At 49.9% G+C, this 25,634-nt stretch overlaps 1 pseudogene; it reads right to left on the bottom strand.

The window, feature by feature from the left end:
• The window catches only part of LOC109884590 (Down syndrome cell adhesion molecule-like protein 1 homolog), a 92,663-nt pseudogene that overhangs the window by 5,173 nt on the left and 61,856 nt on the right, over positions 1-25,634 (bottom strand).

Here is a 25,634-nt window from a genome sequence, read left to right as displayed (position 1 = left end):
CTCACCTCTGAGTCGTTTCAGTCTCTTCTCCTTGCCTGTCTCTCACCTCTGAGTCGTTTCAGTCTCTTCTCCTTGCCTTTGTCTCTCACCTCTGAGTCGTTTCAGTCTCTTCTCCTTGACTATGTCTCTCACCTCTGAGTCGTTTCAGTCTCTTCTCCTTGACTATGTCTCTCACCTCTGAGTCGTTTCAGTCTCTTCTCCTTGCCTATGTCTCTCACCTCTGAGTCGTTTCAGTCTCTTCTCCTTGACTATGTCTCTCACCTCTGAGTCGTTTCAGTCTCTTCTCCTTGACTATGTCTCTCACCTCTGAGTTGTTTCAGTCTCTTCTCCTTGACTATGTCTCTCACCTCTGAGTCGTTTCAGTCTCTTCTCCTTGACTATGTCTCTCACCTCTGAGTTGTTTCAGTCTCTTCTCCTTGACTATGTCTCTCACCTCTGAGTCGTTTCAGTCTCTTCTCCTTGCGTTTCTTGCGGATGATGAAGAGCAGGGCGACGCCCAGGGTGACCAGGATGACAGGAGAGCCTATGGAGAACAGCTTCTTCACATCGTCTCTGTCCTCCTGGGCCGAGTTTATAGGAGGGATGGTACCTGGGAGGAAGAGAAGGGGTGAGAGGGACAGAGAGAGGGAGGGGAAGGGGGTCAGAGGTAGATTAAAGGACTGTTTTTATTACTACTTTCATGCCCACTCAGATTCTACTTCACCCTCTCTACTTTTCTTCCTCCCTCCCTCTCTCATCCGTGGGTTTTGGCTTCCTTCCTTCCTTCCTTCCTTCCTTCCTTCCTTCCTTCCTTCCTTCCTTCCTTCCTTCCTTCCTTCCTTCCTTCCTTCCTTCCTTCCTTCCTTCCTTCCTTCCTTCCTTCCTTCCTTCCTTCCTTCCTTCCTCCCTCCCTTTCCCTTCTCTTTGATGACTGTGAGTCGCTTTCAATAAGAGAGTCTGCTAGAATGTCATGTAAATGTCAAAGCAGGAAGTGAGAGCAAGTATCTAGTAGAAGCAGGAAGTGACTCACTGCCATCGTAGTCTGTGGTGGCGAACTGGGAGCTCTGGTTCCCACAGCCGGCACTGTTGCAGGCCTTCATCTTCAGTTCGTACCAGGTGGCCTCCCGCAGCTCGCTGAGGAAGAGCTGGGCTGTGGCGTTGGCCTTCAGGCTCTGCCAGGCCCACGTGCCCTTGGGCCGGAAGTCCAGCAGCAGAGCGGTGATGGGGCAGCCGCCGCTGGTCCAGCCCTGCAGGTTGAGCCCCGCGTGGGTGGAGTTGATGTGGGTGAGCAGGGGCTGCTCCTTGTTGAACGCAGGCTCTGCAGGGCAAGAGGAGAGACAGGGGGATAGACTGTCAGACTGGGAGTATTGAAGTCAGTGTGTTAAGAGTGTTGATGTGGTTTATGTGCAACACATGATGTGAGGTCAAATGTAAGTCATGCCATTTTAAAATGTCCCTCTTTCTCCTTCCCTCCTCCCCTCATGATCCTTCCTTTCCCCTCACCTCGTCCGTGCGTCTTGGCCTCGATGATCTCAGAGATGCGTCCTGAACCCACACTGTTCTTGGCTGCCAGTTTGACCTTGTACCAGGTGCCACAGCGCAGGTTGTCCAGCCTGAAGGAACGCTCAGTGGAAGTAATGAACACATCCCTCCACTCCTCTGTGTTGTCTACCGAGTACTGCAGGACAAAACCTGAGGACACACAGGGACAGACACCATCGATTTAACGTTCACTTATCATCTGCTAAATATACAAAGACACAATTTAAATAACAATGAAATACTGTACATGTCTGTCAATTAGAGTATAATCCCAGGCAAAATCAGGTCAACTCTAACTGCTGTTACACCCCTTTAACACCAAGGGGGGATATAAAGGATTTAAAACCCCCTCTGTGATACATTCTGCTGCTGTGAGTATGACAGACATTAGGAGTGGACATTAGGACCAAATCACACAAATAGACAAAAAGGTATATTGACTGATCCTGATTTACTAATGCCCAGGTGGAGGGAGTGGAGGGGAGTACCTCTGATGGAGCTGCCTCCGTTGTCCCCAGGTATCCAGGCCAGGGTGATGGAAGAGGTAGAGGTGGTGGAGACGGTCAGACGGGGCTGGTCTGGAGGAACTGGACATACAGAGCGATCACACAGTAAGAGCCAATCAGCATCACATAGACCAGGCACAAACAGCACACACTTACAGTGAGCAGGTAGAGAGGCCAGAGGAACCAGATAGAGAGACCAGAGATACCAGATAGAGAAACCAGAGATACCAGATAGACAGACCAGAGATACCAGATAGAGAAACCAGAGATACCAGATAGACAGACCAGAGATACCAGATAGAGAAACCAGAGATACCAGATAGACAGACCAGAGATACCAGATAGAGAAACCAGAGATACCAGATAGAGAAACCAGAGATACCAGATAGACAGACCAGAGATACCAGATAGACAGACCAGAGGGATGATACAGACACACAGTCAGAGGAACACAGAGAAGACAATCTGAGACAATCCCAAAAGGTACTCAGATGTCTCCACAACCATACACACATTAGCCCAGCGTATCCCAGCTCACCTTGCACCAGCAGGTTGACAATGATGGTGTCAAAGCCCAGCGTGTTGGTGGCCGTGCACGTGTAGTACCCAGAATCCTCAGCTTTGACGGAACGTAGCACTAGAGAACCATTGGACAGGATCTGACGCTGTCCATCCACAGTCACAGGAATAGCCGTGTACTCACTGATACACACACATAGAGGATCACAGTTAGACTTAGCATAATACACCAAGCTAAACACCGGTCTGGTAGACTTAACCCCGACCAAATCCAGCATTGGCATCAAGTCTAAAGTTCCCACTTCTATTGCTTCTATTGCTTCTATTAAGGATGAGTTGGGAGAGTTCTGACCTGTCTTTGGTCCATTTGAAGGTGGGGGTGGGTTCTCCCACTGAGCTGCAAGGCAAACAGATCTCCTTCATCCAGGGAGTGGTCACTGTGCCCCCGAACGACAGGATCTTAGCTGGGGCTGCAGACACAGGGTACACAGCTTAAACTGGATATCACACAGACACACACACAGACATACACACACTTAAGCACCCAGGCACACTCACAGCCAGACAAACACATCCCTCACAGTCTAACTTCCCTGCTCTATTTTCTGATGTGTAAGCGTTTGTCTCTAGTGTTTGCTGAGTGAGCTTGGTATTGAGTAGGTTAGCCTGGAGGGTAGCCTTTTACCCACTGTTATGAGAGCAGAGTGCTGTAGTGCCCTCCCCCCTTTCCCTCCCAGCCCTCCATCTCTCTCTGTCTATCTATACTCCATAGATTCTCCCTTGTATTGATTCCTGTCTCTCCCCCCTCCCCTGTTCATCACCACATAATTAACAACAGTGTTTCCTGCTACACCGCCAGCCCTCAATCAATACTACAGCTGTCAGTCAATAGGACAGAGAGAGAGAGAGAGAGAGAGAGAGAAAGAAAAAAAAGAGAGGGAGAGAGGAGAGAGAGAGAAAGAAAGAAAGAAAGCAAGAAAGAAAGAAAGAAAGAGAGAGAGAGAGAGAAAGAGAGAGAGAGAGAGAGAGAGAAAGAGAGAGAGAAAGAGAGAGAGAGAGAGAGAAAGAGAGAGAGAGAGAGAGAGAGAGAGAGAGAGAGAAAGAGAGAGAGAGACAGAAAGAGAGAGACAGAGACAGAGACAGAGAGAGAGAAGAAGAGAATGGGAGAGATAGTGAGATTGGGGAAGAGAAGAGAGAAGAAAGGTAGAGAGAGACAGATTAAACCCCTCTGTGTATTTCTGCAATACTTATTCCTCTTTTTTTAGTTATCTTAATAACCTTTAGAAAAATCCCCCCCCCCCCTATTACCCCTCATCCCCTTCTCCCTCACCTTTCCCAGCAGGCTCCACGGTGACCTTTTCGCTGATGTTGCCGCGGCCAGCGGTTGTCACAGCGGCGGCCCAGATGAGGTACTGTTTACCGCGGGTCAGATGGGTGATCCTGTAGAACAACATCTCTGGGTTGGTCTCATACTCACTGGGAGCCTGGGGGAGAAAGATAGTGGTTAGATTACTAACATTGTATGATACCATGGTACGGTAGCACTCTGGAGGGGCAGCTTGGCATCTATGGTCTAATGGCATGAGGGAAAGCTCAGATGGCTTCAAAGAGGGTTAGAACTAAGGAGTATAACTCATGCATGTATGTAGGCACGTACACACACACATGCACCACCTCCCTCATCTGTTCATCACTCAATACCCATCTTCGCCTCTTTTTCCATTTGCCTCATTTACCTTGTTCTCTCTTTCTCTCTCCCTCCCTATCTCAGCCTCTACCCAGGCTTGCTGGAGAGTGGGTATGACAGAGGGATAGAGAGAAGAAGGGAGGGGAGGAGGGAGAAGGGGTGAATGTGGGGCTCTGGGGGGGTGAGTAACAGGAACATTAGAACATTCCTCCAGTGTGGAGGCAGCAGTGTCGTGGTGATTCAGGGCGCGATACAGGGACATAATGAAAAGAGGAACAAAAGCACTCTCATCTCAGTGTGACGGATACCCTCCCTCCCTCCTCCATACTCATTCACATGGTACTCATGCAGAGAGAGAGAGAGAGGGGGGGGGGTGAGGATTTGTGAATGATAAGAAAGTGGGATTCTTCCATGATAGCAGGATTTTAATGTATATGTGTATGTGTGTGTGTGAGCATAGTGTGAAATCTGTGTGAAATCTGCATCACTAGTGCAGGCCTGGGTGTGAGAGCTCCTGATGCTGCAGTGTGCATGTGGGAGCTTGTTCTCCACTTAATTTGCATATCTACGTCTCATCACGTTGCCAAGACAACCACATCTGTTCATCTGGGGGGGCAGGAAATAAAGTGACGGAGCAAACACAGAGAGAGAGAGAGACACACCCGAACAAACACACACACACACACACACACCACACACACACACACACACACACACACACACACACACACACACACACACACACACACACACACACACACTGAGTGATGATTACTAATGAATTATCCATCAAGTGCTATATCATGCATTCACATCATGTTTTGTCGTTAGGTCCTTAATTATCTGCCTCTCCAATACCTGTAACTGCGCCTCCCCCATCCCACACTCTCCCCTCTCAGTGGTACTTACCGGCTGTCCGGAGCCTGGGCTGGAGCAGTAGATGGTGTACTTGCGGATGACACCATTGGGTTTATGGGGGGGTAGCCAGGACACGACCACACTGCTGGGAGATGAGGGCACAGCTTTGATACCAGCTGGAGGACCTGGGACTGGAGAGTTCACAACAGATAGACAGGTCAGCAGGGTTGTGTGTGTGTGTGTGTGCACAGTGTGTGCGTGCACGTGCGTGTGCGTGAGTGCGTGTGCGTGCGTGCGTGTGTACTAAAGCCATGTTCAAGGAAACACAGGTGTGGGTGCGTTTCCATGCACGGTGTGGGTGTTATAGGGACATATACATTAAAATTGGGGATTTATCTGCCTCCCCAGAGTCAGATGAACTAGCTTCCAGTCATTGTGCTAATGTTAGTTAGGATTGGTTCGCAAAACTACCTCTAACTTCCTTCATATTGGACACAGAGACTTATAAATGGTTTCCGCAACTTCAAAATCTCAGAAGTATTTCTATAACGGAGTGTTTAAGTGAGCAAGGTTGTTCGCAGGTTGCCAATCTTATTTTGTGCTGTAAGCTGCTCTGAGAGGTCAACTTGGAGGTCAGCTGGGGAGGGTCGGGGCCAGACCAGGGTCAGCGGTGACATATGCTACCTCAGACACTGGTCAGCGGAGCTGCTCTGTTCCGTCTGCTGTGCTCTGGCTTGCCATGACACCCTGCAGTCTAACTCTCTAACCCCTAAACAGATTAACAGGCTGATCCACCACTCACTGCATGGCCACTTGACTGGCTCACTGAGACGCCTAAAGAGCCTTACTACTATCAGTCATCAACACATATAAAGCCTCCTACTGTCCACACATACTGTCTACACATACTGTCCACACATACTGTCTACACATACTGTCTACACATACTGTCTACACCTACTGTCTACACCTACTGTCTACACATACTGTCTACACCTACTGTCTACACCTACTGTCTACACATACTGTCTACACATACTGTCTACACCTACTGTCTACACATACTGTCTACACCTACTGTCCACACATACTGTCTACACATACTGTCTACACATACTGTCTACACCTACTGTCCACACATACTGTCTACACATACTGTCTACACATACTGTCTACACATACTGTCTACACCTACTGTCCACACCTACTGTCCACACATACTGTCTACACATACTGTCTACACATACTGTCTACACCTACTGTCCACACCTACTGTCCACACATACTGTCTACACATACTGTCCACACATACTGTCTACACATACTGTCTACACATACTGTCCACACATACTGTCTACACATACTGTCCACACATACTGTCCACACATACTGTCCACACATACTGTCTACACATACTGTCCACACATACTGTCCACACATACTGTCTACACATACTGTCCACACATACTGTCTACACATACTGTCCACACATACTGTCCACACATACTGTCCACACATACTGTCTACACATACTGTCCACACATACTGTCTACACCTACTGTCTACACCTACTGTCCACACCTACTGTCCACACATACTGTCTACACATACTGTCTACACATACTGTCTACACCTACTGTCCACACCTACTGTCCACACATACTGTCTACACATACTGTCCACACATACTGTCTACACATACTGTCTACACATACTGTCCACACATACTGTCTACACATACTGTCCACACATACTGTCCACACATACTGTCCACACATACTGTCTACACATACTGTCCACACATACTGTCCACACATACTGTCTACACATACTGTCCACACATACTGTCTACACATACTGTCCACACATACTGTCCACACATACTGTCCACACATACTGTCTACACATACTGTCCACACATACTGTCCACACATACTGTCTACACATACTGTCCACACATACTGTCCACACATACTGTCTACACATACTGTCTACACATACTGTCTACACCTACTGTCTACACCTACTGTCTATACCTACTGTCTACACCTACTGTCTACACATACTGTTTACACATACTGTCCACACATACTGTCTACACATACTGTCTACACCTACTGTCCACACATACTGTCTACACATACTGTCTACACACACTGTCTACACACACTTTCTACACATACTGTCTACACATACTGTCTACACCTACTGTCTACACATACTGTCTACACACACTGTCTACACACACTTTCTACACACACTTTCTACACATACTGTCTACACATACTGTCTACACCTACTGTCTACACATACTGTATACACATACTGTCTACACATACTGTCTACACACACTGTCTACACATACTGTCCACACATACTGTCTACACCTACTGTCTACACATACTGTCCACACATACTGTCTACACATACTGTCCACACATACTGTCCACACATACTGTCCACACATACTGTCCACACGTACTGTCTACACGTACTGTCCACACATACTGTCTACACCTACTGTCTACACCTACTGTCTACACATACTGTCCACACCTACTGTCTACACCTACTGTCCACACCTACTGTCCACACATACTGTCTACACCTACTGTCCACACCTACTGTCCATACATACTGTCTACACATACTGTCTACACCTACTGTCTACACCTACTGTCTACACATACTGTCCACACCTACTGTCTACACATACTGTCCACACCTACTGTCTACACCTACTGTCCACACCTACTGTCCACACATACTGTCTACACCTACTGTCCACACCTACTGTCTACACATACTGTCTACACCTACTGTCTACATCTACTGTCTACACCTACTGTCTACACATACTGTCCACACCTACTGTCTACACATACTGTCTACACCTACTGTCTACACACACTGTCTACACACACTTTCTACACATACTGTCTACACATACTGTCTACACCTACTGTCTACACATACTGTCTACACATACTGTCTACACATACTGTCTTCACATACTGTCTACACACACTGTCTACACACACTTTCTACACACACTTTCTACACATACTGTCTACACATACTGTCTACACCTACTGTCTACACATACTGTCTACACATACTGTCTACACATACTGTCCACACCTACTGTCTACACCTACTGTCCACACCTACTGTCCACACATACTATCTACACCTACTGTCTACACCTACTGTCTACACATACTGTCCACACCTACTGTCTACACCTACTGTCCACACCTACTGTCCACACATACTGTCTACACCTACTGTCCACACCTACTGTCCATACATACTGTCTACACATACTGTCTACACCTACTGTCTACACCTACTGTCTACACATACTGTCCACACCTACTGTCTACACATACTGTCCACACCTACTGTCTACACCTACTGTCCACACCTACTGTCCACACATACTGTCTACACCTACTGTCCACACCTACTGTCTACACATACTGTCTACACCTACTGTCTACACCTACTGTCTACACATACTGTCCACACCTACTGTCTACACATACTGTCTACACCTACTGTCTACACACACTGTCTACACACACTTTCTACACATACTGTCTACACATACTGTCTACACCTACTGTCTACACATACTGTCTACACATACTGTCTACACATACTGTCTTCACATACTGTCTACACACACTGTCTACACACACTTTCTACACACACTTTCTACACATACTGTCTACACATACTGTCTACACCTACTGTCTACACATACTGTCTACACATACTGTCTACACATACTGTCCACACCTACTGTCTACACCTACTGTCCACACCTACTGTCCACACATACTGTCTACACCTACTGTCTACACCTACTGTCTACACATACTGTCCACACCTACTGTCTACACATACTGTCCACACCTACTGTCTACACCTACTGTCCACACCTACTGTCCACACATACTGTCTACACCTACTGTCCACACCTACTGTCTACACATACTGTCTACACCTACTGTCTACACCTACTGTCTACACCTACTGTCTACACATACTGTCCACACCTACTGTCTACACATACTGTCTACACCTACTGTCTACACCTACTGTCCACACCTACTGTCTACACATACTGTCTACACCTACTGTCTACACCTACTGTCTACACATACTGTCCACACCTACTGTCTAACCATGGCTATGTAGCCCAACCACAGCTACCATAACCATGGCTATGTAGCCCAACCACAGCTATCATAACCATAGCTATGTAGCCCAACCACAGCTATCATAACCATGGCTATGTAGCCCAACCACAGCTACCATAACCATGGCTATGTAGCCCAACCACAGCTATCATAACCATGGCTATGTAGCCCAACCACAGCTACCATAACCATGGCTATGTAGCCCAACCACAGTTACCATAACCATGGATATGTAGCCCAACCACAGCTACCATAACCATGGCTATGTAGCCCAACCACAGCTACCATAACATCTAACATAACCCTTCAGAGAGAGGGACAACCACATCGAACATAACCCTTCAGAGACAGGGACAACCACAGCTAACATAACCCTTCAGGGACAACCACAGCTAACATAACCCTTCAGAGACAGGGACAACCACAGCTAACATAACCCTTCAGAGACAGGGACAACCACAGCTAACATAACCCTTCAGAGACAGGGACAACCACAGCTAACATAACCCTTCAGAGACAGGGACAAACCACAGCTAACATAACCCTTCAGAGAACAGGGACAACCACAGCGAAACATATATGAAATCTAATTGCAGCACCAAGACTGAAACAGTGGTGGTACTGTAATATTAGATGTTATAGAAAGAGCTAACAAGCATCTATCAAAGCAGGGCAACACAGAAGGGCTAACCTTTCTCTTTTCCTCCATTCATCTTTCCATTTCTTATTTATTTTCATATTTCATATCTTGCCCCCTCACCCAGACAGGCCCAGCTGTGCCACCTCTCCCTCACTCTCATCCTTTCTCTCTCCACTCCGCCTCTCCTTCTGTTTAGGGGAGTGAACGGGACAGGGATCGGCCTGTAATCCCGCCTCCAATGGTGTAAGCACTAAATTAATGATCTCTAATCCAGGAGGAGTTAATCCCTGGGCCTGGCTGGTTGGCTGGTTGGCTGCCTGGCTGGTTGGCTGCCTGGCTGGTTGGCTGGTTGGCTGCATGGCCGGTTGGCTGGTTGGCCGGTTGGCTGCCTGGCTGGTTGGCTGCCTGGCAGGTTGGCTGCCTGGGTGGTTGGCCGCTTTGCTGCCTGGCTGGTTGGCTGCCTGGCTGGTTGGCTGCAGGGCTAGGTGATGGGGAGCAGTACCCCCTCCTCTCCCCCATTTTGCTTCTTCTCCTTTACCCCTCCTCTTCTATCCCCCTATCTCTAGTCACGAGCCCTCAGCCATGGGCCCAAAGCTTCTTAATTCTCATTAGCACTGGTAATGGGGTCTCACTACACAAATGAACTTTAGTCATGGGTTTGAGATACACCCTGACATCCTCCTCTACACCCCCCCCACACACACATGCAACTCCCCACTGAGCTTCTCCTCCCTTCCAAGCAGTCAGCATCAGCGTCAGTGGCTCTGTCCATTAATTATAATCCACCATAACATTCACATTTCCTGTTGCTGCAGGATTATTTTCCTGCTGTAGAAAACTGGCTCAAATTAAGATCTTACATCTGTATGGGTTAAAGTCAGGGGAAGTATATGTACTGTATAAGTGTGTGTAGATGTGTGTGTCCAAGCAAGTGCATGTGTGTGTGTACTCACGGTCCTCGCGGGTTTGGATGTACAGGACATTGCTCCTGACCCCGTCCCCAGCCTGTGTGTAGGCCAGCACCTGGAACTGTAGTTAGTGAACTTCTCCAGCCCTCTCAGCTCCACCTGCTCACGAGTTGTTAGTGATGTTCTGCATCTCTCCCCATTCTGACAGAGGTAGAGAGAGAGAGGGAGAGGGAGAGGGAGAGGTAGAGAGAGAGAGGGAGAGAGAGAGAGAGAGAGAGAGAGAGAGAGAGAGAGAGAGAGAGAAAGAGGGGGGGGAGAGGGGAGAGGGGAGAGAGAGAGAGAGAAAGAAAGAAAGAAAGAAAGAAAGAAAGAAAGAAAGAAAGAAAGAAAGAAAGAAAGAAAGAAGAAAGAAAGAAAGAAAGAAAGAAAGAAAGAAAGAAAGAAGAAGAAAGAAAGAAGAAAGAAAGAAAGAAAGAAAGAAAGAAAGAAAGAGAAAGTGATAGAGAGAGAAAGTAAGCCTTGTTTGCTCATGAATCTCAAGTGCACAAATTGGGAGGAAAATACAGGTTAGGGAAGGTAAACAACTATATATTTTTTAATTCCAGGTAAACCAAAGACAGATTGGGAATGGGGTGTGTGAAGGGTTAGGAGCCAGATGAGGAGAGGGGTGTGAGTTAAGGGTTACCACACACAGAGACAGACAGGTGGGGAGCATAGGTAGCGTGCTTGGTACAGGTTCACACACCCATGTCAGACATCAGACAGACAGGTGGGGCCATGGGTTTGGGGTTTAGTTAGAATGATAGTCGTGATAATTACTCTGCATCGGCCCCTGTGCCTGGCCCCCACAGCACCCACCTCCGTCAGGGAAGAGGGACCAGAACACCACGCGGTAGCCCTTCAGCACGCCATGCAGCGTCAGACGCGGGGGCTCCGCCCATGTGATCACCGCCTCGTCTGACGTCACCGAGATGGCCCGCACGTTCTGGGGTGGCTGGCTGGGCACTGGGGTAGGAGAAAGGGCATAGGTTAACATCACAGAAGGCTATAGTGTATGTTATTGAACACAGCTATCTCTGACTAATAGGACAGAAATGATAGTAATTGCAAAAAAATACTATTTATTCCAATCTTCAACTTTCAATCACTGCAACGGGGAGAGAAACAGATGTAGAAAGTGAGGGATGACAGAGAGAGAGAGAGAGAGAGAGAGAGAGCAAGGGGAGGGAGGTGCAGGTATAGCCGTCATTGTAAATAAGAATGTGTTCTTACCTGACTTGCCTAGTTAAATAAAGGTTAAATAATAAATAATAATAGTAAGGATGAAGGGAAAGAGGGATACACAGTAGCATATAACAGGGCAGACTGGACTGATAAGGGTTAACATGAAGGATGTTGATGAGACGCAGACAGAGTTAACATGAAGGATGTTGATGAGATGCAGACAGATTATAAGGGTTAACATGAAGGATGTTGATGAGACGCAGACAGAGTTAACATGAAGGATGTTGATGAGATGCAGACAGATTATAAGGGTTAACATGAAGGATGTTGATGAGATGCAGACAGAGTTAACATGAAGGATGTTGATGAGATGCAGACAGAGTTAACATGAAGGATGTTGATGAGATGCAGACAGAGTTAACATGAAGGATGTTGATGAGATGCAGACAGAGTTAACATGAAGGATGTTGATGAGATGCAGACAGATTATAAGGGTTAACATGAAGGATGTTGATGAGATGCAGACAGAGAATAAGGGTTAACATGAAGGATGTTGATGAGATGCAGACAGAGTTAACATGAAGGATGTTGATGAGACGCAGACAGAGAATAAGGGTTAACATGAAGGATGTTGATGAGATGCAGACAGAGTTAACATGAAGGATGTTGATGAGATGCAGATGGACGATAAGGGTTAACATGAAGGATGTTGATGAGATGCAGATGGACGATAAGATTTAACATGAAGGATGTTGATGAGACGCAGATGGAGGATAAGAAGCAGACCGGTTGGAGGGAGGACAATGTGTCCAGCTGTGTGATAATTGCAGCTGTAGAAGCAGACGCGTGTGGACGGAGGACAATGTGTCCAGCTGTGTGATAATTGCAGCTGTAGAAGCAGACGCGTGTGGACGGAGGACAATGTGTCCAGCTGTGTGATAATTGCAGCTGTAGAAGCAGACGCGTGTGGACGGAGGACAATGTGTCCAGCTGTGTGATAATTGCAGCTGTAGAAGCAGCAGCGGCAGACAGACAGACATTCTGAGAGTGTGTGTTTTAGCTATCACTACCATTATCATAATCAGGATCTACATCTAGCTCTGTCATTAAAGGCTGCACACACAGGGGAGAGGGAGGGATGAAGATGTTGTCTGTCCGTCTGATGTAAAGATGAAAAAAGAGAGTATTGAGAGAAGGAGACAGGGGGATTCCCCAATGAAAGCAAGGGGAGAGAGATTGAGGAGAAAAACAAATTGAATGATAAAAAAAAGAAAGGGTGTGAATTGAAAGGGAATACAGAGGAAACCAGTGAAGAAGAGAGAGGGGAAGGAAGAGAGAGAGGCAGAGTGGCCAAGCATATTCATAGAGTAATGGGCCTCTCTCTCTCTCTCAGTCTAATGAGGGATCTAATTAGAACTGGAGAGTGATGGGGGATGTGCTGCATGTTCATCTCCTCCATTTTGTCTCAGAGGCTGTGTGTGTGAGAGTGTGTTTGCACATCTGAATCAATTCATGGTGCATCTCTATTCTTATTGGCGCATCTCTATTTTCTATTCCTGTCGGCAAGTTAAACAAATCCACCTGTTCTGCTATGCGGATGACACACAGCTCTATCTACCAATCAGATCCAGTGACCAAGCTAGCGTGGCTACACTTCACATGTCTCTTGCTGACATCAAATGTTGGATGTCGGACAATTTTTTCCAGCTCACAAGAAGAAATCGGAGGTTGTTGTATTTGCCCCCCCCCCCCCCCACCTTGCTAGAACCCAGATTGTAAATGACCTTGGTCACTTGTCTACCAAAGTCAAAACTACTGACAAAAGCCTTGGTGTCTTCTTTGACCCTTACCTAAACCTTGAACTGCATGTCCTGCTTTTATCATCTAAAAAATATAGCTAAGTCTTTTATTTCAGTCACGGATCTGGGTATACATGCGTTTATTTCCTCACAATTAGATGTACTGTAGCTTGTTGTATACATGCGTTTATTTCCTCACAATTAGATGTACTGTAGCTTGTTGTATACATGCGTTTATTTCCTCACAATTAGATGTACTGTAGCTTGTTGTATACATGCGTTTATTTCCTCACAATTAGATGTACTGTAGCTTGTTGTATACATGCGTTTATTTCCTCACAATTAGATGTACTGTAGCTTGTTGTATACATGCGTTTATTTCCTCACAATTAGATGTACTGTAGCTTGTTGTATACATGCGTTTATTTCCTCACAATTAGATGTACTGTAGCTTGTTGTATACATGCGTTTATTTCCTCACAATTAGATGTACTGTAGCTTGTTGTTTACATGTCTCAGAAAGCACTCCATCATCTACAAAATGCTGCAGCTCGGCTTTTCACAGAATGTTAAAGAATGTTACCATATTACCACACCTATTTTAGCTTGCCTACCAGTCACGTTTAAGCCTAGGCTTGGTTTAGCCTCGTCCTATATCTCAGATCCTTTATCTCCCTACGAGCCAGGACGCAGCCGGAGATCCTCTGAAGGGACCTGTTGATCATTCCAAGTCTAGGTTGAAAACGAAAGGAGACCAGACATTTGCCATTAGGGCCCCTAGACTTTGGAATGTTCTGCCAGAGCAGATCAGGCTACCAGATTCAGTGCATCTTTTGAAATCCCTTCTGAAGACCCACTTTTAATGTGTGATTTGAATGAGCCGTCTTGTTTCATTCTCCTTCCTCCTGTCTTTGTTTCTTTGATTGCACTTTCATTGTATTATTTTATGATGTGAAGCACTTCGTTACCTGTATCGAAAAGCACTATACAAATAAATAATAATGATTACAAGCAGAGTATGAATCTCCTCCCATCACCAACCCCGCCCTCTGTCTCTCTCTCTCTCTCTCTCTTGCATTCACCATCCCTCCCTACCACACAACCTCAAGTCTAGCTCCCTCCCTCCCTCCCTCGCTCCCTCCAGTCTTACCATCCTCCAGTGTGGTAGCGTTGATCTCAGTGCTAGAGGGGCCAGTACCAGCCCTGTTGAAGGCCTGGACCACCACTCCATACTGGGCAAACTTCTTCAGGTTGTCCAGAGTGTACACCTCGCTGTCCCCTGTGGCCTTCATCTCCACAATGCTGTACTGGCCGTTACTGCCCGGCCCGTTCTCACGGTAACCAATCTGGTAGCCCCGGATCACCCCGTTCTGAAGCTCCTTCCTGGGGGCCTGAGAGGGAGAGGAAGAGGACAGCTCTGTCAGGACACTGACTGGAGATCAATGATGGTTAGTTTGAATGTCTCAGTTGTTATGGTATTATAGCATGAAGGAAAAGAGGCATGATGGTTAATGACGTTTACCCTCCATGTGACCCGTATGCTCTGCGACGTCATTGGCTGGAGGATCACGTCCATAGGGGGCCCATCAGGTTCTGTTGACGTGAGATGTTGAAATGAGGGTTTCAATGACACCAAACAAGACAGCATTTTAATTAGAGGTGTGTTTGTGCGTGTGTGTGTATATAAGTGTGTGTTAGACTTACGTGCTTCCTCAGTGCTGATGGTGAGCTCCTTGCTAGGCTGGCTGCGTCCGATCTTGTTGAAGGAGTACATGCGGATGCTGTAGACACAGGCAGGGTGCAGCTCCACGATGTTAGCCTGGTTGTTAGTGGGGGAGATGTTCCTGGTGGTGTACTTGTGATCCCAAGTATCTGTAACAAATAGAAGCAGATAGAGAGGACATTAGAGGACCAGAGAAAAGGGAGTTAGATTGAGGAAAATATGGATGTGAGGGTTTACAGGGTTGGACTGGTTGGACTCGTACCAGACTTGTTCTTATACTCGATGTCGTAGCTGGTGATGATGCTGTTGCCGTCGAACCTCTGGATCCAGCGCAGGTTCATACTGCGGTCCTTCACCTCTCTCACCTCCAACTCAGGAGGGTCAGGAGGCTCTGTGTGTGTGAGTGGAGGATGTTAGGTATCAATTTGACCTCAATCACTGGTCGGCCAACAGTGAGCCTATGTGCAGTAATAGCAGAGTGAGAGAGATAGGCACCTTGCACGGTAAGCTGGATGAGTCCTCGCCCCTCTCCGTATGAGTTGATGGCGTGGCAGGAGAAGAAGACTGAGTCCCCGCGCTCTGCTGGCTTCAGCTGCATGGGGACAGCAACACACATAGAAGACAGAGAGACGGCATGGAATATTTAGTGGTCAAAACTACCCAGCATACACTACTGTACCCTTTAGTACTTTCATCTCAACTAAATTGAGCTCTGTTCTAAATTCTAATGCAAGCAATTTCAATTCTCTCTCAATATTTTGCCCTCTTTCGTCAGTGTCTAACCTTGAGCGTGGAGATGACCTCGTCCCCTTTCTTGTTGATGGTGATGGAGTAGCGGGGGTTCCTCTCGGCGTCGATGACGGTGTCGCCCCTCTCCCAGCGGATGATGATGGGCTGCTCGCCCCGCGCTGTGCAGTTCAGCTCCTTCACCTGGCCCTTGATGGCCATGGTGGTGTTGGGGTGTGACGTGATCATGGCTGGAACTGGAGACACACAGAGAGATATTCATGAATATTATAAATAGATATGGCAAAATGAGAGAAGGAAAGAGGGATGGGTATTTGAAAAATCAAGGAACTGTACAGGTGTGTAGAAAATAGAAATCGACCCTCCATCACTATCTGTTTTCATTTCACGCTCCGAGCCCTCGTGGCCCTCCCGCCCCCCCTCCTCTCTTCCCCACCTCTCTCCTCCTCCTCTCTTCCCCACCTCTCTCCTCCTCCCCTCTTCCCCACCTCTCTCCTCCTCCTCTCTTCCCCACCTCTCTCCCCCTCCTCTCTTCCCCACCTCTCTCCTCCTCCCCTCTTCCCCACCTCTCTCCTCCTCCCCTCTTCCCCACCTCTCTCCTCCTCCTCTCTTCCCCACCTCTCTCCTCCTCCTCCTCTCTTCCCCACCTCTCTCCTCCTCCCCTCTTCCCCACCTCTCTCCTCCTCCCCTCTTCCCCACCTCTCTCCTCCTCCCCTCTTCCCCACCTCTCTCCTCCTCCTCTCTTCCCCCCCTCCCCTCTTCCTCTCCGCTGGCATGGGTTATTGATCTGAGGGGTTCCTGCTGTTTTGTTTTCATCACCAATTAATCAGAACCTTTATTTTCTTCAAACCACACACAGGACAGACAGGAAACACAGGACAACCAGGACACACAGGACAGACAGGACAGACAGGACAACCAGGACACACAGGACAGCCAGGACACACAGGACAGCCAGGACACACAGGACAGCCAAGACACACAGGACAGCCAAGACACACAGGATAGCCAGTACAGACAGGACAGCCAGGACACACAGGACAGCCAGGACACACAGGACAGCCAGGACACACAGGACAGACAGGAAAGACAGGACAACCAGGACACACAGGACAGCCAGGACACACAGGACAGCCAGGACACACAGGACAGCCAGGACACACAGGACAACCAGGACACACAGGACAGCCAAGACACACAGGACAACCAGGACACACAGGACAGCCAGGACACACAGGACAGCCAAGACACACAGGACAGCCAAGACACACAGGATAGCCAGGACAGACAGGACAGCCAGGACACACAGGACAGCCAGGACACACAGGACAGCCAGGACACACAGGACAGACAGGAAAGACAGGACAACCAGGACACACAGGACAGCCAGGACACACAGGACAGCCAGGACACACAGGACAGCCAAGACACACAGGACAACCAGGACACACAGGACAGCCAAGACACACAGGACAACCAGGACACACAGGACAGCCAGGACACACAGGACAGCCAGGACACAGAGGACAGCCAGGACACACAGGACAGCCAGGACACACAGGACAGCCAAGACACACAGGACAGCCAGGGCACACAGGACAGCCAGGACACACAGGACAGACAGGAAAGACAGGACAACCAGGACACACAGGACAGCCAGGACACACAGGACAGCCAAGACACACAGGATAGCCAGGACAGACAGGACAACCAGGACACACAGGATAGCCAGGACAGACAGGACAACCAGGACACACAGGACAGCCAAGACACTGGGCCTGGGTCAAACAGGAGGGGGAAAACCAAGCTCAGCCCAGGGCCTGGGTCAAACAGGAAGGAAGAACCAAGCTCAGCCCAGGGCTGGGGTCAAACAGGAAGGAAGAACCAAGCTCAGCCCAGGGCTGGGGTCAAACAGGAAGGAAGAACCAAGCTCAGCCCGGGGCTGGGGTCAAACAGGAGGGGAGAACCAAGCTCAGCCCAGGGCTGGGGTCAAACAGGAAGGCAGAACCAAGCTCAGCCCGGGGCTGGGGTCAAACAGGAGGGGAGAACCAAGCTCAGCCCGGGGCTGGGGTCAAACAGGAAGGAAGAACCAAGCTCAGCTAGGGCCTGGGTCAAACAGGAGGGGGGAACAAAGCTCAGCCCAGGGCCTGGGTCAAACAGGAAGGAAGAACCAAGCTCAGCCAGGGCCTGGGTCAAACAGGAGGGGGGAACCAAGCTCAGCACAGGGCCTGGGTCAAACAGGAAGGAAGAACCAAGCTCAGCCCAGGGCCTGGGTCAAACAGGAGGGGAGAACCAAGCTCAGCCCAGAGCTGGGGTCAAACAGGAGGGGAGAACCAAGCTCAGCCAGGGCCTGGGTCAAACAGGAGGGGGAACCAAGCTCAGCCCAGAGCTGGGGTCAAACAGGAGGGGAGAACCAAGCTCAGCCCAGAGCTGGGGTCAAACAGGAAGGAAGAACCAAGCTCAGCCCGGGGCTGGGGTCAAACATGAGGGGGGAACCAAGCTCAGCCCAGGGCCTGGGGTCAAACAGGAAGGAAGAACCAAGCTCAGCCCGGGGCTGGGGTCAAACATGAGGGGGGAACCAAGCTCAGCCCAGGGCTGGGGTCAAACAGGAAGGAAGAACCAAGCTCAGCCCGGGGCTGGGGTCAAACAGGAAGGAAGAACCAAGCTCAGCTAGGGCCTGGGTCAAACAGGAGGGGGGAACAAAGCTCAGCCCAGGGCCTGGGTCAAACAGGAAGGAAGAACCAAGCTCAGCCAGGGCCTGGGTCAAACAGGAGGGGGGAACCAAGCTCAGCACAGGGCCTGGGTCAAACAGGAAGGAAGAACCAAGCTCAGCCCAGGGCCTGGGTCAAACAGGAGGGGAGAACCAAGCTCAGCCCAGAGCTGGGGTCAAACAGGAGGGGAGAACCAAGCTCAGCCAGGGCCTGGGTCAAACAGGAGGGGGGAACCAAGCTCAGCCCAGAGCTGGGGTCAAACAGGAGGGGAGAACCAAGCTCAGCCCAGAGCTGGGGTCAAACAGGAAGGAAGAACCAAGCTCAGCCCGGGGCTGGGGTCAAACATGAGGGGGGAACCAAGCTCAGCCCAGGGCCTGGGGTCAAACAGGAAGGAAGAACCAAGCTCAGCCCGGGGCTGGGGTCAAACATGAGGGGGGAACCAAGCTCAGCCCAGGGCTGGGGTCAAACAGGAAGGAAGAACCAAGCTCAGCCCGGGGGTGGGGTCAAACAGGAGGGGAGACCCAAGCTCAGCCCAGGGCCTGGGGTCAAACAGGAAGGAAGAACCAAGCTCAGCCAGGCCTGGGTCAAACAAGAAGGAAGAACCAAGCTCAGCCAGGGCTGGGGTCAAACAGGAGGGGAGAACCAAGCTCAGCCCAGGGCCTGGGTCAAACAGGAGGGGAGAACCAAGCTCAGCCCAGGGCCTGGGTCAAACAGGAGGGGAGAACCAAGCTCAGCCCAGGGCTGGAGGTAGACACAACATTGAACCAAGAAATATACAACATGAAAGTTTTGGATAGAAAGATAGAGCGGGGAGAGAGAGAGAGAGAGAGAGAGAGACAGAGAGAGAGAGAGAGAGAGAGAGAGAGAGAGAGAGAAAAAAAGAGAGAGAAAAAGAGAGAGAAAAAGAGAGAGAAAGAGAGAGACGCTACTCACTCTTGACAGTAAGAACCATGCTCTTGCTGATGTCAGAGCCCACTCCGTTGGAGGCCTGACAGAGGTAGTATCCCCGGTCGTCCTCCAGGACGTGACGGATCAGCAGGGAGCCGTTCCCCATGATCTGGATCCGACCAGTCAGAGGCACAGTGTGGTACTGCTGGGGGTTCCCTATACCTACAGGGAGGAACGGCACGGACAGGCCAACTCAAAGTTACCCATAGTGGTCATGGTTTCTAATCTAAGTTATGATGTTACAGTAGAGAATACAAATACAAAAATGGTCTAATTGTCTCTTTCATCGTCAATTCAAATTTTTGGACAAGTTATTTTACTAAGATGAATGGAATTAGTAGACAGTTAGTTAGCTGATGTCAGTGCTGCAGGGTCTTTACCTTTTGGCGTGTTTCCACATGACTTTGGGAGGAGGGTATCCCTCCACAGAGCAGTTGAGTACTCCTGCCTTCCCATAGATCCCATCCTGGTTGTTAGGCTGTACCACGAAGCGAGGGGGAACTGAGGTGAAAAAGGTATATTGGTTACAATCAGTATAGAATAACAGTCATTATACATGATAACATCTCTAAAATGGTGGAGGTTCTTCATTATTCACCAATAATAACTATTCATTTCAAATGACACTTATACCCAATCAGCCCTTCCCTTGATTCTTCAACACCACACGTTTTTCAGCCCTCTTGCTGCATCTCACCCACCACCTTTTTTCAACTACCTCCTCCCATCTCTTCCCATCTCTTCCCCTCCTCCCATCTCTTCCCCTCCTCCCATCTCTTCCCATCTCTTCCCATCTCCTCCCATCTCTTCCCATCTCTTCCCATCTCTTCCCCTCCTCCCATCTCTTTCCCTCCTCCCATCTCTTCCATCTCTTCCCATCTCCTCCCATCTCCTCCCATCTCTTCCCATCTCTTCCCATCTCTTCCCCTCCTCCCATCTCTTCCCATCTCTTCCCATCTCTTCCCCTCTTCCCATCTCTTCCCCTCCTCCCATCTCTTCCCATCTCTTCCCATCTCTTCCCCTCTTCCCATCTCTTCCCATCTCTTCCGCTCCTCCCATCTCTTCCCATCTCTTCCCATCTCTTCCCCTCTTCCCATCTCTTCCCATCTCTTCCCCTCCTCCCATCTCTTCCCCTCCTCCCATCTCTTCCCCTCTCTTCCATCTCTTCCCATCTCCTCCCATCTCTTCCCCTCCTCCCATCTCTTCCCATCTCTTCCCCTCCTCCCATCTCTTCCCATCTCTTCCCCTCCTCCCATCTCTTCCCATCTCTTCCCCTCCTCCCATCTCTTCCCCTCCTCCCATCTCTTCCCCTCCTCCCTCTCTCACCGGTGACGATCAGTTGTCTCTCCCAGCTGACGGTTGCCGCGGCGTTGCTAGCAATGCAGGTGTAGTTGCCGTTGTGCTTCAGGGTCACCTTGGAGATCTGCAGGGAGCTCATGAACTCCTTGGTCTCTATGCCAACGCCGGAGGCAGAGCCAGGCACGATAAGCTGCCCATCTTTGTGCCAGGTGATGCGGATAGGCATGTCCCCTGACGACACCACGCAGGCGATGTACATCAGCTTTCCCACCGACGTGGAAGGGATGTCAAAGGGCTGGATCAGGGGCGGCACTGGGGGGCAGAGGTTACAGAGGTCAGGGGTTAGAGGTCAGAGAAAGGGAGAGCGTGAGAGAGTGTGTGGACTGGATTGGACACCTTGGGTGTAGAGAGAGGGGCACAGAGCAGGCTGTTGTTGGCCAGTGTAGTATGCCCCCTGACTTGCCCACCCCTGCCATCTCCACTAGCCCATAATAGGGGCTCTGATTAGAGACCAACTGGCGGAAGAAGTCATGCCGTTGCCATGGTAGCGGAGGGGGTGGGGGTGGGGGGTGCTACAGCTGAGACATCTAGGGGATTTAATCTGGGCCTCATTATGATTAATCTAATTAAATCAGGGACACACACACACACACCTCTACAGCTCCCCCAACACACACATACCTCTACAGCCCCCCCAACACACCACACACACACCTCTACAGCCCCCCCAACACACCACACACACACCTATACAGCCCCCCCAACACACCACACAGACACCTCTACAGCCCCCCAACACACCACACACAAACCTCTACAGCCCCCCCCAACACACCACACACACACCTATACAGCCCCCCCAACACACCACACAGACACCTCTACAGCCCCACAACACAGCACACACACACCTCTACAGCCCCCCCCAACACACCACACACACACCCTATACAGCCCCCCCACACACCACACACACACCTCTACAGCCCCCCCAACACACCACACACACACCTCTACACCCCCCCCCACACATCACACACACACCTCTACAGCTCCCCCAACACACACACACACACACCTCTACAGCTCCCCCAACACAGACACACCTCTACAGCCCCCCCCAACACACACATACACATCCCTCTACAGCTCCCACCCCCCCACACACACACACCTCTACAGCCCCCCCAACACACACATACACATCCCTCTACAGCTCCCCCCCACACACACACACCTCTACAACCCACTCAACACACACATACCACACCTCTACAACCCACTCAACACACACACAACTCTACAACCCACTCAACACACACACACCTCTACAACCCACTCAACACACACACACACCTCTACAACCCACTCAACACACACACACCTCTACAACCCCACTCAACACACACACACCTCTACAACCCACTCAACACACACACACCTCTACAACCCACTCAACACACACACACCTCTACAACCCACTCAACACACACACACCTCTACAACCCACTCAACACACACATAGACATCCATATAAAGCTAGATGCTTTTAACACCATGGTGTGAAGACCCTGTTGAGCTGAGTGTCTGGTTACGTCTAGGAAGAAACCTTGCCCAAACGTTGATGACTTTCAACAAATCCACTGCATTGTATTGAACAGCCTGTCATTGGTAGTTTTCATACCTACTCCCTTTCCCATAGCTGTATTTCACCTTTGCCCCTACCCCTTGTCCCCCACCCCTGTCCAGTCCCCTACCTTTCACAGTGACGTGGACAGTCTGGTCGATGGAGGGTCTGTGGCTGTATGAGCACACTACACAGGTAGGTACCCTCGTCCATGCCCTTCTGCACATCACTCAGCCTCAGGGTTCCATTCTCATACACAACCTGCCGATGGTTGTCAGGCAGCAGCATGCCGTCCTTAAACCACTTGATAGAGTAGTATGGGTAACCAATCACACGACAGGTTATAAAGGTGTTCCTTCCAGCTACAGCCGTGATGTCACGCATCTCCCTGATCCTAGGAGAACCTGGAGACACAGAGAAGAGAGGGAGGACAGGGGAGAGGAGGAGAGGAGGGAGAGACATGGGGTGGAAGATAAGAGAGAGGACATGGGGGAGGAGGAGAGGAGGGAGAGACATGGGGTGGAAGATAAGAGAGGGAGGACAGGGGAGAGGAGGAGAGGAGGGAGAGACATGGGGTGGAAGATAAGAGAGAGGACATGGGGGAGGAGGAGAGGAGGGAGAGACATGGGGTGGAAGATAAGAGAGGGAGGACAGGGGAGAGGAGGAGAGGAGGGAGAGACATGGGGTGGAAGATAAGAGAGAGGACATGGGAGAAAAAGGGAGCAGAGGAGGGGAGAGAGAGGAGAGAGAAGATAAAGGTTGAGGGGTAGAGAGGGAGGACAGGGGAGAGAGTGATTGGGGCAGATTGAGGGGTAGAGAAGGAGGACAGGGGAGAGTGTGATTGGGGCAGGTTGAGGGGTAGAGAGGGAGGACAGGGGAGAGTGTGATTGGGGCAGTTTGAGGGGTAGAGAGAGAGGACAGGGGAGAGAGTGATTGGGGCAGGTTGAGGGGTAGAGAGGGAGGACAGGGGAGAGTGTGATTGGGGCAGATTGAGGGGTAGAGAAGGAGGACAGGGGAGAGAGTGATTGGGGCAGGTTGAGGGGTAGAGAGGGAGGACAGGGGAGAGTGTGATTGGGGCAGATTGAGGGGTAGAGAAGGAGGACAGGGGAGAGAGTGATTGGGGCAGGTTGAGGGGTAGAGAAGGAGGACAGGGGAGAGAGTGATTGGGGCAGGTTGAGGGGTAGAAAGGGAGGACAGGGGAGAGAGTGATTGGGGCAGATTGAGGGGTAGAGAAGGAGGACAGGGGAGAGAGTGATTGGGGCAGGTTGAGGGGTAAAGAGGGAGGACAGGGGAGAGAGTGATTGGGGCAGGTTGAGGGGTAGAGAGGGAGGACAGGGGAGAGAGTGATTGGGGCAGATTGAGGGGTAGAGAAGGAGGACAGGGGAGAGAGTGATTGGGGCAGATTGAGGGGTAAAGAGGGAGGACAGGGGAGAGAGTGATTGGGGCAGGTTGAGGGGTAAAGAGGGAGGACAGGGGAGAGAGTGATTGGGGCAGATTGAGGGGTAAAGAGGGAGGACAGGGAAGAGAGTGATTGGGGCAGGTTGAGGGGTAAAGAGGGAGGACAGGGGAGAGAGTGATTGGGGCAGATTGAGGGGTAAAGAGGGAGGACAGGGGAGAGAGTGATTGGGGCAGATTGAGGGGTAAAGAGGGAGGACAGGGGAGAGAGTGATTGGGGCAGATTGAGGGGTATAGAGGGAGGTTAGTGATGCCTCCTAATCATACTGGTAATATTTGTAATATCTATGAATTATTTGTATTTTCTAAGTGATTGTGTGTATGGGTGTATGCACGTGTTTGACTACATTACCCTCAGTAACACTGTCCTAAGGTCTTGATGAGAACAGACATAGACAGAGACAGGCATTAGATATAGAGAGAGACAGAGAGACAGATACATAGAAAAAGAGACAGAAACAGACACACTAGGCAAGACACAGACAGACAGACAGACAGACAGACAGACAGACAGACAGACAGACAGACAGACAGACAGACAGACAGACAGACAGACAGACAGACAGACAGACAGACAGACAGACAGACAGACAGACAGACAGACAGACAGACAGACAGACAGACAGACAGACAGACAGACAGAGAAATAGAAAGCGAGAGAGACACATTCAGAGGGAGAAACTGAGAGAAAGGAAGAGGGATGACTGGAAGAGATGAACTCTAAGCCCAGCCGATGTGTTGCACCTGTCCTTGTGCTTGTCTCCACCCCCGTCCAGGTGTCACCCATCTTCCCCATTATCCTCTGTGTATTTATGTGTTCAACGTCTGTTTGTTGCCAGTTCGTCTTGTTCATTCAAGCTTACCAGCGTTTTTCTCTGTCAGCTCCTATCGTTTCCCAGCCTCTCTTTGCTAGTCCTCCTAGTTTTGACCTTTGCCTGTCCTGACCCTGTTTCCGCCCGTCTGACCTCTCTGCCTGATCCTGAGCCTGCCTGTTGTCCGGTACCTCTGCCTTACCCTGGATTACTGAACCCGGCTGCCTTTACCCTGAGCCTGCCTGTTGTCCGGTACCTCTGCCTTACCCTGGATTACTGAACCCGGCTGCCTTGACCCTGAGCCTGCCTGTTGTCCGGTACCTCTGCCTTACCCTGGATTACTGAACCCGGCTGCCTTGACCCTGAGCCTGCCTGTTGTCCGGTACCTCTGCCTTACCCTGGATTACTGACCCCGGCTGCCTTGAACCTGAGCCTGCCTGTT

The sequence above is a fragment of the Oncorhynchus kisutch genome, linkage group LG28 (assembly GCF_002021735.2).
Source record: "Oncorhynchus kisutch isolate 150728-3 linkage group LG28, Okis_V2, whole genome shotgun sequence".
Taxonomy (NCBI): Eukaryota; Metazoa; Chordata; class Actinopteri; order Salmoniformes; family Salmonidae; genus Oncorhynchus; species Oncorhynchus kisutch.
This window is presented reverse-complemented; position numbering and strand designations above follow the sequence as displayed.